Here is a 17,686-nt window from a genome sequence, read left to right as displayed (position 1 = left end):
GAAGTCGATGTTCAAGTCTCCACAGACAATAATGTCACTTCCAGAGCTTGATTCTAGCAGGTTGTCAAGGATTGTGGTGACCTGATCTATAAAAAGATGGGTCCCAGTTCGTTGGTGGTTCCAATATAGATTAATAATATGGATCACGTCACAAGCCTTTGTAGCAGCAACAGATTTTCCTATCTCACAGACCTGGATGTATGAGGTGTAATTAATTGCTTTTAACAGCCGGTATCCCGAGGACCGGTTAATCATTGTCAATAGTCCAGCTAATGGACGGCCTTTCTCAGCTTTAATGGCTGGGTTCAAGGCACATTCAAAGTCTGTGATGGTCGGTAATTCGCACATCCAAGTTTCCTGCAGGCAGATCAGTTGTAAGTCATTGATCCATTTGTTGTTTCGGAGATGTGTGAAACCTCGTGTGTTCCATGAAGCAAAGCTACATTCCTTAATTACGTTAAGCTTTGGGCGTGGATGTTTTTGCCCATACAAGACTAGCAATTGGACACGGTCTGTTGGGGCCCTGGGAGATTATCTGCAATATTGCCTACCAGGGCCCTACATGGGGTAGGTCGCAGCACCCTACGGTCCCCAGTTCTAATCCACTATACTCCGGCAACTGTAAGGTTACAACAGCAGAATGATGCATTTTTCCCTGGGAAGGTTAACAGAATTGGTTGACAAGAGTTGGGGATGATACAAATACAGCCCTTGCAGCTTGGACTGCTTACCAGGGACATAAATTAAAGGATTGAGGGGGTAGATTAGAATGGGCTTCATGTCTTATCATTAGGTCACAGCTTACCAATACAGATGCAAACATTGGTGAGTTACACGTTATTGGAATCATTAGTACTATAACCAAGAACATTCTGATTCAACCAATCCAAGGAGTGGTGCCACCAGGAAAGATGTCACAGTGGGACCATTCTCAAGAAGCCTTGCTCTTCTGCACAGCAACAGAGTAGATCTTCTGGAGTCCAAGAAGACCTGTGGCCCTGGATCAACCTATGAAAGTACAGTGGCTGGAAATGTGACAACTTTACCTTTAAAGCAAAAGGTCCAGTCAGTGGAATGTGGGCACCAACAAATGAAATGGCCTCAGACCACAAGGCAGGCTGGGCCTGGGTTACCCATCAAGATGTGTGGGAGGTGCGGCCTCCCGGAAGTCCTTCTCGCTATCTGACTTCTGCCAAAAGGACAGTCCCTGACCTGTGGCTAGGTATCCGCTGCAAGTGGAACCTTTGATGGCCCTTGCAATAGCTGCAGCTGTGTTTTAGCAAGTTAGCCAGTAGACAGTTTTTGCTAATGAGTAACATAATATGTTGGGATGGATTGGCAACAGTCGTTACTTTGTAAGGTAAGCGACTTTTCCAAAAGTAGTTTAAGTGTGTACAGTTTGTATCTTTGCAGTCTGTGGATATCCATTTTGTCTTGCATACAAGAACACAGTGGTTCATTGTTTGCTGGCCAGGAGAGAAGAGGGGGTCAGTAAGCTTTCAGATAGCGTTTGAACAATAGGCGCCTAAGGTTGTTCCCTAGGCGATTTCAGAACTTGTTAAAGGAAGTGCATAAAATAAAAGCTGTAAAGAGAAACTTGCAAGTAATGGAAGTTGTATTTAGTAATAAGAAGAGAGCGCTTGAGTTCACCCATCATACAGCCACCCTGTGTATTACCTATGATGTTATATGACCCTTTATAGGTGAAAACAACGTTTGTGAACTACTGTGCTTTGTTTCTTTGATAGGCATTGTCACAGATTCTGCTGCAGAAGTGATCAAGTAGGGGCAAATACTGGGCCCTACAGATCCATGGGAAAGTCATACAATTTTTTTTTAATCAGTGAATGTTACAAAGAATGTATGAGTCAACAATTGAAGCAGGAACCTGAGATTTGAAAATAGAAATTGGACAAATGCATATTCACATTTAGATTGTCATGTTGTGGAATATGTAAGCTCTCTGCGTTGGCTCAGTTCCCATGATTCTTTGGTTGCTCATATACACAAAACAAGAAACTGGAAAACTGCTATCTAAAACTTTTTAGGTTGCACTGACATGCAAACGGGGGGATGCTGTGAGAGTAGATACTTTAAATAATGGCATCATTGAATAAAGAATTAGGGGCAGTAATTCTTCTTGCAGGTGAATTCACAAGACATAAAATAAGTTGATCCTTGCATCAACCTATTGCGTCATATTGCCAACATCCCCTAGCGTTGTTAACCTTTTAGCGGGCATAATAGGTTTCCACCATTCCCTTTTGGCTTTGCCATAGCTTATTCTCTCAGTGGACATTAATGAGCATGCATCAATCCACAGACTGAAAAGTGCTGTTCGGCAGCAACTGGCGCCAAGTTTGCCTTCAAATGTGATTGGGAGAACTGGTTAAAACAGGTACAGACAATGGAAATGCTTATTCCTGACAAGAAATGGTCATGGGGGTATAGGTCCAATGCCACTCTGAACAGATCGTACCACTGGAAAGCGCAAGGTGAGGTAATAACCAAAAACGCACATTAAAGCAAGACAAATCATTTATGAACAGAATAATTGTTTTGGCGGGAGGTGGGCCATGGATGCCGGAAGATCTAGTTTTAGTGGTCTCAAATTTTCCCCGTCAGGTGACCAGTGACGTATGAAGGCAGGGGGTCTAAGAGGGCGGGTCATGTCAGTTAGAATAAATGCAGAATGCTGGTTCCTTGACTTGCACGTTAATGAAAAAAATCATCTATGTTTGCCATCATCTGAAGTTGATGCGTGAGCCTGGTTGCTCCAGGACAAGGTTCCGTGAAATATCTGGCCATTTCACATAATATGGACCCTAGGAGACTGTATAAATTAGATTTCAGACCACTAGCAGATTACAAAAGCAGGTTCAAAGGAGGGTCATGTTGTCTCTGCCAATGGCTGGGCAGGTCAAGTTACTCAAAATACTCAGATGATCACAACTATTGAATCTATTTCAGGCTCTGCCCATAGCATCGCGATAGTTCTTCACACAACTGCAAGGCAAACTGTCCAGACCAATGTGGATAGGAGAAAGCACAAGACCGGGCTGGAATGCAACAGTTTGACTAATATTCCCAAAGTGAATTCAAGATTCTGAACTTCTTCCATTATTATCTTGTTTCACAAGCTAACTTTTTTGTGATTGGTTTGATGAGTTTAAGACACTGCCTCATGTTCATTTGGAGCAGGCAAATATGGATCAGGTGGCATTGAACGCAGGAATAAGAGGACTCATATTGAACCCTACGGAAAATATGTAGAGGCCATGGCGGAATAGGGTAGGATAACAGACAGGCGTAATAGGCGTTTCCACTTCTCCATATTTGGGGGGACGGAAAGTCTTAGTTTTTCATTTGCTAAAGATATGAGAATGCAACGGCAAGCATACAGGATAGTGAACAGGGACACGTGAACAGATGGTATATTGAATGATTTTAATTTTTATGTAGCACTAAATCACACTTGGGCCTCAAAGTGCACAAACAATAAGATGTTACAAACATACGAGAATGTTACTGAGTTCAAGCAAGCGATAAATTAATAGTTACTCACCGCAGTGACTAACGTACTCCTAGTCCATAGTCCCCTTTCCTCCATACTGTATGTGCGTCCCTCACGAGGGATGGGAGACAACCTTTTTCATGAGAAAAAATCTTCCCCTTTAAATTTAGAGGCGCGCGCAGGGGCGTGGCCCTGGGAACATGCGCTCGCCTGACTCTGCCCAGCAGCGCCACTCCCCAGTCCCCATTGATGGTTCGACAATGATCAGCATTGCCTAATAACAGTATTATTAGGGGGTGAGGGGAGGATGGTGGGACGTATGGAGGAAAAGGGACTATGGACTAAGAGTATGTTAGTCACTACCTCGACTAACTATTAGTTCCCTTTCCTCCATACTGTATGGGCGATTACAACTGAAGGTAGCCCCAGAGTGGAGGGGAGCCCCTCCTTAAGAAAACAGGTTTCTTCGAACCGCCTGCCCGAACGCTGCATCTGACCTAGGAGGCTGCGTCCAAACAGTAACGTTTACAGAAAGCCGAAGAGTTGGGCCCAGGTAGCCGCCCTGATAGTGACCTGCCACGGCACATGGGGTTGGAACACAATGGCCGTGGCCTTGGCTCTGACCGCATGGGCATGTAAGTTGGCTGCCACTGGTTTGTGCTGCCCCTCATAGGCCTCCTTGATGGCCGCGACCATCCACCTTGCTACTGAGGCCTTGGAGGCCTGATAACCTTCACTGGAACTCCCTTTCTCTCTCTATCCATTCCATCCCCACCTATTCCTCCTTTCGTGTCTCCTTGAAATCTCTTTTTCTACACTCCCCACCCTGACACTCCTATCCCCCTCCTTCCATCTTCCTGTCTCATCCCTTATATCCTCCCCTTCTTACCTTTCTCTTCCTGCTCCGTTCCTCTTCTGTCCCCTCTCCTCCTCTCTCATCCTCAGCCTATTCCTCTTCCTGTTTCCCACTTCCTTCCCCACCCCCTCCTCTCTCCTTATCTTCACTGGCAAATTGTTCTACTTACTGTCTTACTGGTTTGATTCATATTTTGGAATTGCTTCTACTGTTTTTATTGTATCGTTGTTCTAATATAAAGCGCTATATAAACACAATAAACATAACCAGGCTTTGACCCACCGAAAGTGATAAACAAGACGTCCAACTTTCGGAAGTCCTTGGTCCTGTCCATGTAGTATTTCAGCACACGTCTGACATCCACACAGTGCAAGACCCTCTGAGGCTCGTCCTTGAGGTCGGCGAAGAAAGTGGGTAAGACTATTTCCTCGTTGAGAAGGAAGGAGGAGGTCACCTTGGGTAGGAAAGTAGGGTGCATCCGCAGGACGACCTTGTCCTTGTGAAAGGTGGTGTAGAGTCTGATGCCACCAGTGCCTGGATCTCGCTGAAGCCCACGAGCAGAGCTGTCTTTATGGTGACCAGTCTGATGTCCGCGGACGCCATAGGCTCAAAAGGTTTGTGTGCCAAGGCGCCCAACACCACATTAAGGTCCCACACAGGGTGTGGCTTCTTAATAGGCGGGTAAAGCCTGTGGAGGCCCGCCAGCTTGACCACCGTGTTGGAGGAGAAGAGGCCCTCCTCCGAATTCCTGTAAGCCCCTATGGCTGCCAGATGGGTGCAGCATGTAGGTGCGGCATGTATACACCGGAGTGGGAGAGGTGTGCTGAAAAGGAGAGCATGTCGTCCAAGGTGCACTTAAGAGGGTCGATCTCCCTAGAGTCGGCCAAATGACAGAATCTAGACCATTTACTCTTATATTGGCTCCTAGTAGCCTTGCTTCTCCCGCCCTGGATGATCACCAGGTTAGCCTGAGATAGGCTTAAGTGTTTCAGCGTGACCTGCTCAGGAACCACGCTGCAAGGGCTAGTCGGTGAGGAGCAGGGTAGAGTAACCTGCACCGCTGCTCGGCCAGAAGAGGAGCTGGGCCCAGCGGCAGGTGAATGGGTGGTCTGTCCGATAGGCTGAGAAGCTCGGAGAACCACGGTCTGGCCGGCCACCAGGGAGCTATCAAAATGATGCTGAGGTGCCGGGATTCCTTTATTTTGCAGATCACCCTGTGGACCAGGGGTGTGGGCGGGAAGGCATATGCCGTCATGTCGTTCCATTGTATCTGGAATGCAGAGCCCAGGGAGCTGGAGCCCTGCCTCTGCCAGAAGGTGAACTGTTGGCATTTCCTGTAGTCCCGAGAGGCAAAAAGATCCACCTGGGGATGCCCCCACCTGAGGAAGATCTCCTTCAGTACCAGGTCGTTCAATTGCCACTCATAATTGTCCACCCATAGTCTGCTGAGCCTGTCCGCTTCCAGGTTGGATTCCCCAGCGAGCTGGACCGCCATGAGGTAGATGTCATTCTCCACAGCCCATTCCCACATGCTGACTGCTAGGTTGCACAGCGGAGGGGATCTGGTGCCCCCCCCTGCTTGTTGACATAGTACATGCTGGTGGAGTCGTCTGTCTGTATAATAACTGTTCTCGCCCTCGATAAGAGGGAGAAAGTCCTTGGGAGCCAACCATATGGCCTTCAATTCTAGCCAATTGATGTGGGACTCCTGCAGAGTCCAGACTCCATGGACGCTGTGGTTGTCCAGGGTGGCTCCCCAGTCCTCTAGGGAAGAGTTCATAGTAACTGTGACCTGAGGGGTCAGCTGTCAGAAGGGCTTTCCCTGCCTCAGGTTGGAGTCCGCGTACCACCATTGGAGGTCAGAGAGGAGAAAGGGAGGAATGTTGACTGGCTCCTCTTGGGAGCCCTTCTCCTGGTTCCATGATGCTGCAAAGTGCAGCAGTAATCTCTGCATCCTGAATCTTGTGTGGGGCACAGCCAAAAGGACCGCTGTCATAAGCCCCAGTACGTGTTCGTACCACCAGGCCGAGGTCACGGGCCTGGAGAGGAAATGAGCTGTTGCTCTCTTGATGGCCACAATCTTGTCCTCAGAGGGAAAGACTCTCACGAAGTTTGTGCCCCAGATGAGGCCCAAGAAGGTCAGACTCTGCGTGGGCTGCAGCTGAGACTTCTTGAGATTGATATTGAACCCCAGGTCGTGGAGTGTGTTCATCAGTGCGGAGGCAGTATGCTGAACTGCTTCTGGAGATGGGTAGACGTGGTGGCCCTGTGCCCTCAGGAGGGCTGCCACTGCATTCATTAACCTGGCAAATACCCTGGGCACCGAGTTGAGGCCGAAGGGTAGCACCTTGTATTGGAAATGGAAGCCCATGATCCTGAAGCGCAGTAGGGAACGAAGCAGCTGCAAATCGGGACGCGTAGATAAGCGTCCTTTAGATCCAGGGAGCACATCCAGTCTCCACTGTCCGGTGTTTCCACAATAAGAGCTGGCGTAACCATCTTGAATTTTTGCAGATTGAGGGAGTGATTGAGGGTGGAAAGGTCCAAAACAACTCTCAGGCCAGCCTGGTTCTTCTTCTGTATGGTGAAAATCCTGGTATAGAAACCCAATCCTTACTGGGAGGCTGGGACTTCTTCCAATGCCTGGCTCTCGACGAGCGACCGGATCTCCGCCAGCAGAGTTGTTGTCCCAATCTGTGGGGGGAGGACGGAGGAGGGAGGAGGGAGGAGAGGAAGGTACCGGTAGGCAGTACCCCGTGGAGACTACGGGGAGGATCCAGGGGCCCGAAAAATTCTGGCACCAAAATTGCACGTGAAAGGCAAGCCTGCCCTCCACCAGAGACATGTGGACCCGAAGGGGCGTGTCATGCCTTCTTTCCCTCTGAGGCTTTTGCTTTGTTGTTTCCTCCGATGCCGACTCAGAACGGTCAGGTTGTCTGGACCTCCGTTCTTGGAAGCCTTGGTACACGCCAAACGCCTGCCCCTTGTCAGAGCATTGCTGCGACTGGGTTTAGGCCTTGGGCATGGCCTTTGTAAGAATAGATAAAGACTTTGCGGTTTGCGAACTGTTCTTTTTATCCAATCCCTCATCCGTGGTGGAGTGGAAGAGGTCACTACCATCGAAGGTAAGGTCCACTATGCGTTCTTCGACATCAGGATTAAAATTAGTAGCCTGGAGCCAGGCAGTCCTTCTCATATCCGTGGCAATGCAGATGGCCCAGGCAGAGGAATCGATGTGGGCCACGGTGGCCTCCATTATGTCCTGCGCTACCAGCCTGCATTCTTCTAATCCAGCCTTGAAACACGCTTGGCTCTGTGCTGGAAGTTCTGGGAGGAAGTCCGCAATTTCCCGTCAGAGCCTTTGTTTAGCGGCTGCCAGCCTTGCATCTGCGTTGGCCTGACGCAGCTGTAGGGAGGCGCTAGAGTACAGTTTTTCCCATACATCTCCAAGATCTTATCCGCCTTGCCTAGCAGTCTCGAGGATAAGGTGGCCAAGGACGACTGAGGCTTGGAATAGAGTGATGCCGCAGCTATAAAAGAGTGCGGTTGAGGATGTGCCGAAAGCAAGAGTGTATCCCCCTCCATCTGCCTGTACTTGGCATCTAGGCGTCGATTGATAGACTGGGCCGAGTGCGGCTTGAGCCACCCCTTCTTAGCCATGGGCAACTAAGTCTTTCTGCATCGGGATCCCTGTTTTGGTAGGGGGTCTTAGAGTGAGGACTAGACCCCCCTCCTCGGGTTGCTCTACCCCGGGCTGAGGAAGGCCAAATACTCTGCCAAACCTGCAAGGCGTTCGTGGAAGGCCCTAGCTGAAGATTTTGTGTCGGGGTCCTCCTCCTCGTCAGTGTCCACCAGGGTGCTCTGGGGGTCCAGAGCTGGTGGAGGAGTGCTGGGCGCTGTGGGCTGCGTAGTGGAGACCGGTGGCTGCTACGGAGGCTGGTGTGGAACCGCCTGTATTGTAGGAGGCAGGGAAGTCGGAAGTGGCAGCGGCAGCTGCGCTGGGGCCTGTGGCAGCAGAGCCATAGGAGGAATGACTATGGGTGCCGGTGGGGTGACCTGGGGGAGCATGTCCCTGATGGCATCCCGGAGGAAGGCCCCCCATCTGGGGAGTTCGCATCAGCCCTAGATGCAATTTAAGAGCCTGTATTCAGAGGCTATAGAGGTGGCAGGTGACACTGACGGAGTGGCTAAGGGAAACAAACTGGGGCTGGGGTGCACTGCCTGGGACGCAAGGGAATCCTGCCCTGTGCTGCTGATGGATAAACTGCAGGCCATGCACCTGGTTGACACCAGTCTCACCTTGTGACTCTTTCCTCCACCCGCTCTGCAAGAGGAGGTATCTGACAAGCAGCAATTTTGTCAGGCTCGGCGGTCATTTTGTCGAGCTGCATGCCACGTGCCGGAGTCGTGGTGCCTGGCTCGCTGGAACCAGAACCGTCCAAGACGCTTTGTGTTGGAACAAAAGGCCTATCCCGCACCTCAGGCTGTGACATGGAAGGCGTATTGCCCTCGGCATAGCTGCAGGTAGTGCTGTGTGAAGGCACCCCCTCGGACATGATGCCAGTACTGGGGCGTTTCCCCTAGGGAGTAACCCCGGTAAAAGGACCTTGCGGTCCCTCAGCACTGAACCCGGAAGGATCCGGAGACCCTTTGGCCGCGAGTCCGGTAGCTGGACTAGCCTCTGTACATGTGCTGGTGTTAGAACCCAACAGGCTCCTCCCCGTCGGGCGCTTCCTTGGGAAGTTACGTGGTGCAATGGTGAATAGAGGCCTTTACTTCGGCCTCGAATGATGTTTGACAAAGTCCTTTAGGTCCTCTAGAGAGCAGCCTCCACCTAGCTAGCCTGTTCTTCAGTGCGTTGCAAGTGGAACAACCTTTGCAGCCGTGGTAGGGGCTGTTGGCAACCCGCTCCGGATCACGGGGCAGGCCCCTGTGCGCGTCGGGAGCACCCGACACAGGCCAGATGAGCTGCTGTCATGCAGCGGATGAATGAGTGGGGGTCACCCCACCCGCTCAAGATCACTGGAGCAGTCCACATGGTCACCCAGCACACTGCGGCCCCGGCTCTGGGGGCACCCAAGCCGGGGTCGCCACAACAGCCATGTGCCCCGTCCTCCGGCCCGTAGCACGCGGTGTGGCACCCGCATGGTGCAGCAGAAAGAACGACACCAGAGTCCTTTGTTGGAGTGACTGACGAGCCGGAAGCGGCTCGTATCTTTTATTAGGTTGGCCACGTGGCTACTGCCATGTGACCATTACAACATCCTGGGAGCTACCATGCTCCCAGGAGGGGTGCAATGCAACAGGGGCCAAGGCAGCGGAGGCAAAGGGCATCGGATGTAAGGAAGAGCCTCTCGCAGGCTGGAAACCTGCTGAAGCCTGGTGAAGTCGACATGCGCTGGGGAGGAGTACTAGATTTAATGTGGGTCAAGATTGAAAAGGTGGGTCTTGACTCCCCTTTAAACTCAGCAATGGATCTAGCCTGTCTTAGTTGCGTGGGAAGTTTATTCAAGGCTAAGGAATGTACATCAAATTTAGTACCGCTGAAACCGGAGAGTTTAAATCTAGGTTGCGAGAGCTTGGTAGCATCATACGATCGCAATGAACGCGTTGTACCACACAGGGTCAATCGATTAGAGAGGTGTTGAAGTGCGTTGGAGTTATGACACTTGAAGGTGAGGGAGAGAAGTTTATGAGCAACACGTTGTTTTACTGGAGGCCAGTGAAATTCGTCAAGTCTCGGAGACAGGATCTCTACGAGTGAGGCCGAAGACGGCTCTGAGAGCATTATTTTGTATAATCTGTAGAGTGTAAAGACTTGCCTTGGAGGTGCCCGCAAAGAGGCCGTTTCCATAATCAAGGCGTGAATTTACCAGTGCAGTTGCAAGGGGGGACCTGTTCTTTAGTGAGATATATGGGCGAATGTGATTAAGTAGTTTTGAGACATAACTACAAGAGGCCTTTACCTGAGGAACCTGCAGCTTCATGGATAATTCTGCATCCAGTGTTATGCCCAAAGTCTTTACTGATCTCGCCACCTTGATCTTGTTGTTGGCTATGATAAAAGTATCATAGTCTGGACCAAGTTTCTTAAGTTTGTGCCTCGAGGCAACAATCAGCAATTCAGTTTTTTCCACATTCAAGGCAAGTGAATTGGTCACCATCCAAGCCTGAATGGTGTGGTAGATTAAATGAATGGTGTTAGTACCCTTGATGGGCCCCCTCCTCTGGAATGCCCTACCAGTTGGGATACGACAGATTCAAAACTATTCCCTGTTCAAGCAAGCCATAAAAACTCACCTTTTCAATCTGGAGTAACCCTCCACGGCCTTATCTCTCTTCTACTGGTCATGTTGTGTGTTTTGTCTCTGTTTTGTGTGCGCCCTGAGGCCCATGGGCATGTGGCGCGTAATAAGAATTAAAATAAATAAATAATGTCAGTGGTGTGGCATTCTGATAGTTCAATTATGACCTGCGTGTCATCTGCATATTTGGTAAATTGGACATCCAGGTCTTCGAGAAGAGTAAGGAGGTGCATGGTGTATACACTGAACAAGGTAGGAGCGGCACATGAGCCCTGTGGGACTCCGCAGGTAACCGAAATGGTGAGGGGAGAGCTAACTCTATCCACTGTCAGAGGCATGTATCTGTGGCCCAGAAAATATCTGATACATTGAGAGGCTAAAGGAGAACATTGAGCTTGATCGACCAATCTTTTAATAAGTCGGTGTATCGATCAGGTCAAACGCCAGACATGTCCAGCAGCATAAGGAGTGCTGGTTTTCCTTTGTCCACGATGCCAGCGATGTTTGACTTAAGATCTAGAAGCGCCATTGCAGTTGGCCCTTAAAACCCGATTGGTTGGGGTATAGAACGTGGTTCCTTTCTAGATTGTCCTGTAATTGTAAATAAGCAACAGGGATGATCATAAAGTTTGAAATATGGCACTGAATAAAATGAATTCTACATTCTGTGCATCTTTAACCTTTAAATAAATAAAGGGCCCACATGGATTGCCTACAGGTGGTCTACAGTTTTGAGGCACGTGTATGAGATATTTGCCTACATGGAGGTACTTAGCCAATATTTGGACCTTAACCATGGTACACCAGATATAATTGATAGGTAGAGAGATAGATTAGTTTGATCTCTTTGTTAATTTAATTGCGAGTACTACTGAGTGAAGGGAGACAGTAAGCTATTTTAATTATTTTTAATATGTGTATTTGTTTTACTTTTAGAATCTGTTAATGTTCATCCGATCCTGATGAAGACATATATTTTGTCAAGTTGAAACTATTTACCAACTGGAAAGCCTGTGTGCTAAAGAAGATCTGCATTTATGGGCACCAATAGTCCATACTTTATTTGGAATGAACTATTGTTAGATGTATATGTGAAGAGACTGTGTAATGAATTGTACATTGCTCTGTTGGATCTTAAAACAATTGAAACATTTTTAGGGATTTATTTAGACTGAACGAAGGAATGTTTGGATGCATGTTTTATAGAATGCTTTTATAACTAAATTGATTAAAATGTGTAATGTTTTTGTATTTAAATCAAAATAAAATAATGATTTGATTCGTTTAGCTTTCTGCCCTCCTTCTCCTAGTTAGTCCCGCTCTCCTGGTACCACCCTGTATTTCTTCAGATGATGGGAGTCATTAAACCAGTAGTTGGCAATAGTTTTTGGTTTAATTAAACAAGATTTCTTGGGTGTATGGACATTGATGACCTGATTGAGCGCACTGGTAAGATAGCTAGCCAGACCATTTGAGTTGGCGAACGAGTGTGCAGTTTTTAATTCGCGTAGTGAGTTAGAAGAGAACAGTTGTGGTGTGAGTTTCTTGAAGTTTGAGAGGGCATATTGTTGTGGGGGCTTTATTTGCGGGGTAGAAAGGTTGGGGAGACGAAACTGAAGGTTACTTGATTGCGATCTGACATGGGACATTGAGTAATATTCATATCGGATATGGTTGCACAGTGGGTCAAGACCGAATCTAAGGTATGGCACACTCTATGTATAGGCGTTAATGCATCGTGGGTAAAGCCAAGGGATCTGAGGGTAGCTAATAGAGAGACTGCGTTATCATTAGTATTAGTAGCCCATAAATTACAGTTTCCAAGTACAAGTACTGGAGTGATGGCCTTGGTCATTTTATAAATTAGGTTAATAAGTTGTTCTTCAAAGTTGGGTGTGTCAGAGGGTGGGCGAGATATCAACATTACTGTCAGAGAGTAATTGTCATGTAGCTTAATGCTGGCCAGAAGACTTTGCCCCAACGTAGTGACAATACCATAGGTTGATAAGGACTGTTAAAAAGAGCTGGCCAGAATTACAGAGGGCCTCACATATGAATACAATTTTAAATTCCAGCATTGTTTGCAGGTTGTAATAATATGGTCTCCAGGCTGTATGAGCCAACACAGGAAAACAGACATATGGGACAAAGGTTGCCTAAGGGAAGGTGTGCTCCGACTTAAAAGACGATTTAAAAGAAGCAGAGGGAGAGGCTACACGCGCTTAACTATATTTTATTATCTCCAAAACTGTGTCCAATACATTGTAAATGTATACATCAAATGTATTATGCCCCACAGGGCTTACATTACACAGGATAAACCCAAATTGGTCATACTAGTCCCCGAGGTGTGGAGCTTGCTGGGTTTTACTATTTAGTGTGGGCCTACCCGTTGGTCTAGGAGTAATGGAAGGAGGTGGTGAGTAAGTAAGGTTTAAGTTACTTACCTGTAACTATTGTTCTCCAGCATGGGTCTGGCATGGATTCACATGCTCATGAATATTCCCTGTCGTCAGGCTGGGAATCCTCTGTAAAAAAAAACAAAAAAAAAACAGTTTCACTCATTTTAAAATTGTATTACTCCTCGAAACCAATCACTGTCCTCTGGGTCATACTGTCCCCATCCAATGACAGTCCTCTCCATAAGCCCCGCCTCTGGCAGCCATCTTCAGATTTGGTAACCACGTAAAGTGGCATTATGACCATGAAGACCCGGAGAGGGGCCAGAGGGAGGGCTCACATGTGAATCCATGCCAGACCCATGCTGGAGAACAATAGTTACAGGTAAGTAACTTAAACCTTCTCCAGCACGGGGCCTGGCATAGATTCACATGTTCATGAACAACGAATACACAACAGTACACCTTACACAACCACGAGAGGTGGCAAGGCTCAACAGAAGCAATCAAAACTTACCCCTGAAACAGACTCAGTTCAAGCAAACAGGTTGCGTAGCACTGCTTGACCGACTCTGGACTCCTCCCTGGAATCCCTGTCGACCCAGTAGAGCTTCATGAAGGGATGCATGGACCTCCATGTTGCAGCCCTGCAGATGTTGAGCAGGGGCAACCCCCAGAAAGGAAAGCCATTGTAGCAGCGATCGCTCTGGTGGAGTGGGCTTTCGGATGGCTGGCAGCGGTCGCCAGCCCATGACAGTGCATGATGCAGCCGGAACAATTGAGAAGTCTTCCGAAAACTCTTTGTGCGTGCCACATAGAACTTCCGAGCATGAGCAACACCGAGCGAATGCAAGGCCCTCTCTGCCGGCGACAAAGATTTCGGGATGAACACAAGCAAAACCAAAGGCTCGTTGAGGTGGAATTCTGACAGAACCTTCGGCATGAAAGAGGGGGGTGTATGCAGTACCACCCTCGATTAGTCAAAAGTCAGATACGGTTGCTTGCAGGATAAGGCCTGGATCTCCCCCACACGCCTGGCAGAGTTGATGGCCACAAGGAAAGCAGTCTTACACAAGAGAAACTTGAGGGGCCTAATGCAAAGGCCCCCCTCCCACCTCCCATGAGCCTCTTCAGAACCACGTTGGGTTCCCCCGCCGCCACCAGCGGGAAGGATCGGAAAAGTCCTTTGAGAAAATCCTTGACGAGTATGGGGCCACAGCGAGGATCTCCTGAGGGATCTGGTGTAGCGCGAGATGGCCGCCAGATGCGCCGTGATGGATGCGTGAGATAAACCAGCTTTTGCCAACTACAGCAAGTATGGAAGAATCTGTGGAGCTGTGACCATCAGAGGAGTAATCTTCTGTGACCGGAACCAGGTAGAAAAAAGCTTCCACTTATGGCTGTAACACTGTAGAGTCGACAACGCCCTGGCTTTGGCAAGGACTTCTTAGCAGTCCGCTGGTAACTCATAACCTCCAAACTTTAAGGCTGCAGGAGCCAAGCCTTCAGGTTCAGCGATCATGAGTCGTGATGGAGGATTGCGCCTCCCTCTCTGGTGAGCAAATCAGGAAATACCAGCAACTTGACTGAGGAGATGCTGACATGCTAAGAAGATCTGGATACCAAATCTGCCTCGGCCTTGCCGGCGCAATGAAAATCATCTTGCATTGACACTGTTGACAACATCTAGCAGGAGAGGGAACAGGGGGAACGCGTACAGAAACAGCCCTTCCCATGGGAATGGGAACACGTCCCCCAGGCTCCTCGGCTGGGGGAAATCAGCTGGCAAACTTCTGGCATTTAGGGTCTGCCCCATTCAACGAAGAGGCGGTCCACTTGATCCTGACAGAGTTCCCACTTGTGGCAGGAGCGCAGTTCCCTGCTGAGGGAGTCTGCAATGGTGTTCTCGACTCTCGCCAGGTGGAGAGGGACGAGGAACATTCTCTGTCCAACGGCCCAGTGCCACAAGTTCTGAGCTTCCTTGGAGAGCGCTGGGGATCAAGTGCCCCCCCTCCCCCCCACGCTTCCTGATGTAGAACATGGTAGTGGTGTTGTCCGTGAAGATCCTCACCACCTTGCCTTTCAGAGACGGTAGGAACGACTTGAAGGCCCAGAATACTGCCCGTAGCTCCAGGATGTTGATGTGCAGATCCTTCTCCTCTGACAGCCACAGGCCTCTAGCATGCAGACATCAGGTGTGCGCCCCCAACCTTAAAGCGAGGCATCAGTCGTGACTGTCTCCTGGTATGGGGGGAGTTCTGAAATCCCATGCCTTGGCCGATATGGGAGCGGACCCCCAACCACTCTATTACCCACCTGAACTCCTCGTTGAGAGCGATCTTGTCCGTGAAACCTCCGGACACATGAATCCAACGGGCATCCAAAAATTCCTGTAGGGGTGGCATCTACAACCTGCAGAGACGGACGAGGTAGATGCAGGACATCATGGCCAGCAACAACTTGATGGCCGGCACGATAGCAGTCTTCGCCAACGACAGCCGCTGCACCTCCCCTTGAATGCCTGCTACCCTCTCTTCCGAGGGTGACACCAGACAAGCCACCATGTTGAGTCTGGCATCGAGGACCAGCGCATTCTGCTATGACGTTAAGCAACACTTTGTATAATTGATGGAGAATCCCAGATCCGTCAATCAGGCGGTCGTCTTCGAGTGGTCGTCGGCCTGCGAGTGCATGCGTATCAGCCAGTCGTCCATGTATGGATATACGTGTATGCCCTGCAAACGTAGATGGGCTGCCACTGGTGTTGGGCATTTTGTGTACACTCTTAGGGCTGACTTCAAGCCGAATGGCAGGGCCTTGGACTGGTAGTGCTGGCCCTGCACCACGGAACATACATGATCGATGTTTCTTCTGAATGGGGACATGGAAATGGGCGTCCTCCAGGTCCAACAACACCAAGCAATCCCCTCCTTCCAGTTGGCCAAGCACGTGTTGCAAAGTGACCATCCTGAATTTTGGGGATTTCAATTATTTGTTCAGATGGCATAGCTTCAAAATGGGCTTCCAGACCCCCCCTGTCATCTTTCTGAACAGAAAGTATCTGGAATAGACTCCAGAGCCCCAAAATCATTGGGGAACAGGCTTTATCACCCCCTTAACATGGCCTGTACCTCTTCCAGGAGCTGAGGGATGTGCTGCTTCTGCCGGGGGACTGGCGGAATACGAGAACACCTGCGTTGGAACTCCAAGGTATGCTCCTGGGCGAGAGCATCCATCCAGCACCCTTCTATCGGTGGGGATCTTTCTGCACTCACGGATAAACTTCGTCAGCCGGCCTCCCACCGGGGTGCACGAGTGGGGGCCCGACATCTTGGCTGTTTCAGGCTTGCTTGGGCACCGACATCCTGGCCTGCGGGTGACGGTGATGCTGTCCTCTGCTACCCTAGGCCTGGAAGCGGCCCCTGTAGGCTTCTTGCGTTGAGGAGTGAGAAAGCCGTCTGTAAAATGTGGAGAAACCCTTGGATGACCTGCTTGATTTTCCCTTGGAGGAGCAAAAAGAAAACTAGCAGTGCTGCTGAAGAGTTCCAAGTGAACGAGCTTTCTCTGTATCTGTTTTGATGGCCTGGAGGAACTAGTCGACCGCCTTCCCAAAGAGATTCTCACCGTCGAAGAGCATGTACAGCACATTCGCTTGGACCTCCTGACCGAAGTTAGTAGCCTTCATCCATCCATGCTGTCTAAGGCAGACACCCTTCCATATTTGCCCGAAACCTGTGTCTGCGACATCCACTGCCACCATGATGGCATGGTCCAATGCCACTTCCCCTTTCTGAAAAAGGGCGAGGGCTTCCATCTTGCCGCTGGGGAGGAACTTCAGGATCTGTTTGTACCACAATTCCCCGTCATACCTGGCTAGGATCTCCAAGGCGTTAGCCGCTTTGTTGACACTGACCCCTGTAGATCACATTCTTTCCCATGGCATCCATCCTTTTTCCCCCCTCATTGCCCGAAGGACTGACAACGAGGAGGCCGGTTTAGCCGACCGCTTCCTTGCAGCGGCCGACACCACCGAGTCCGGTGCCGGTTGCGACCTCAACTTGGGTGCAGATTCTGGCACTCTATACTTATTCTCCAGCCTATCCCACTTGGCTGGAGACGTGCAAGGGCTCTTCATGAGGGCCAGGCCCTCCTCCCAAACGTCATCCAGAAAAGGCACCACCATGATCGACTTGCTTTTGGCCTCTCGCCTTTGATACAAGAAGCCCTCGTTCTTGGTTTCATCGGTTACCAGCTAGAATAGCTTGGAGGCCCTGGCGATCATGGATTGGAACAATCCCACCTCATCCGTTGGGGAATCTCTGCAGAAAATGTAAAATTCGGCGATTCATTGTCCGCTGGGACGAAGTTTTCATCCGAACTTGAGGCCGTATCCGTCCCAGTACCCGTCTCCGTGTGCGCTGGGGGAGTTTGGACCCGACGTGGTGGAAGAGGTTGATATGGGGGTGCCCGATGACGCTTCCTCTTTTTAGGCAGAGGCTGATCAGGAGCCTGCGGTACCCCGGGTACCAGGGGCATCCTCAGCTGAATCTCCACACCAGAGTGTGGAGAGTTGATAGAACGTCCAAGAAAATGTCGCTTGACTGAGAGGGTA

At 49.6% G+C, this 17,686-nt stretch overlaps 1 protein-coding gene across 2 annotated transcripts in view; it reads right to left on the bottom strand.

The window, feature by feature from the left end:
- The window catches only part of BAG1 (BAG cochaperone 1), a 570,958-nt gene that overhangs the window by 285,254 nt on the left and 268,018 nt on the right, over positions 1 to 17,686 (bottom strand). The gene's annotated exons all lie outside the window — the stretch shown is intronic.

This window comes from Ambystoma mexicanum, chromosome 5q (genome assembly GCF_040938575.1).
Source record: "Ambystoma mexicanum isolate Mex_15411 chromosome 5q, UKY_AmexF1_1, whole genome shotgun sequence".
NCBI classification, from domain to species: Eukaryota; Metazoa; Chordata; class Amphibia; order Caudata; family Ambystomatidae; genus Ambystoma; species Ambystoma mexicanum.
Note: the sequence above shows the minus strand (reverse complement) of the source record. Positions and strands in the feature narration are given on the sequence as shown.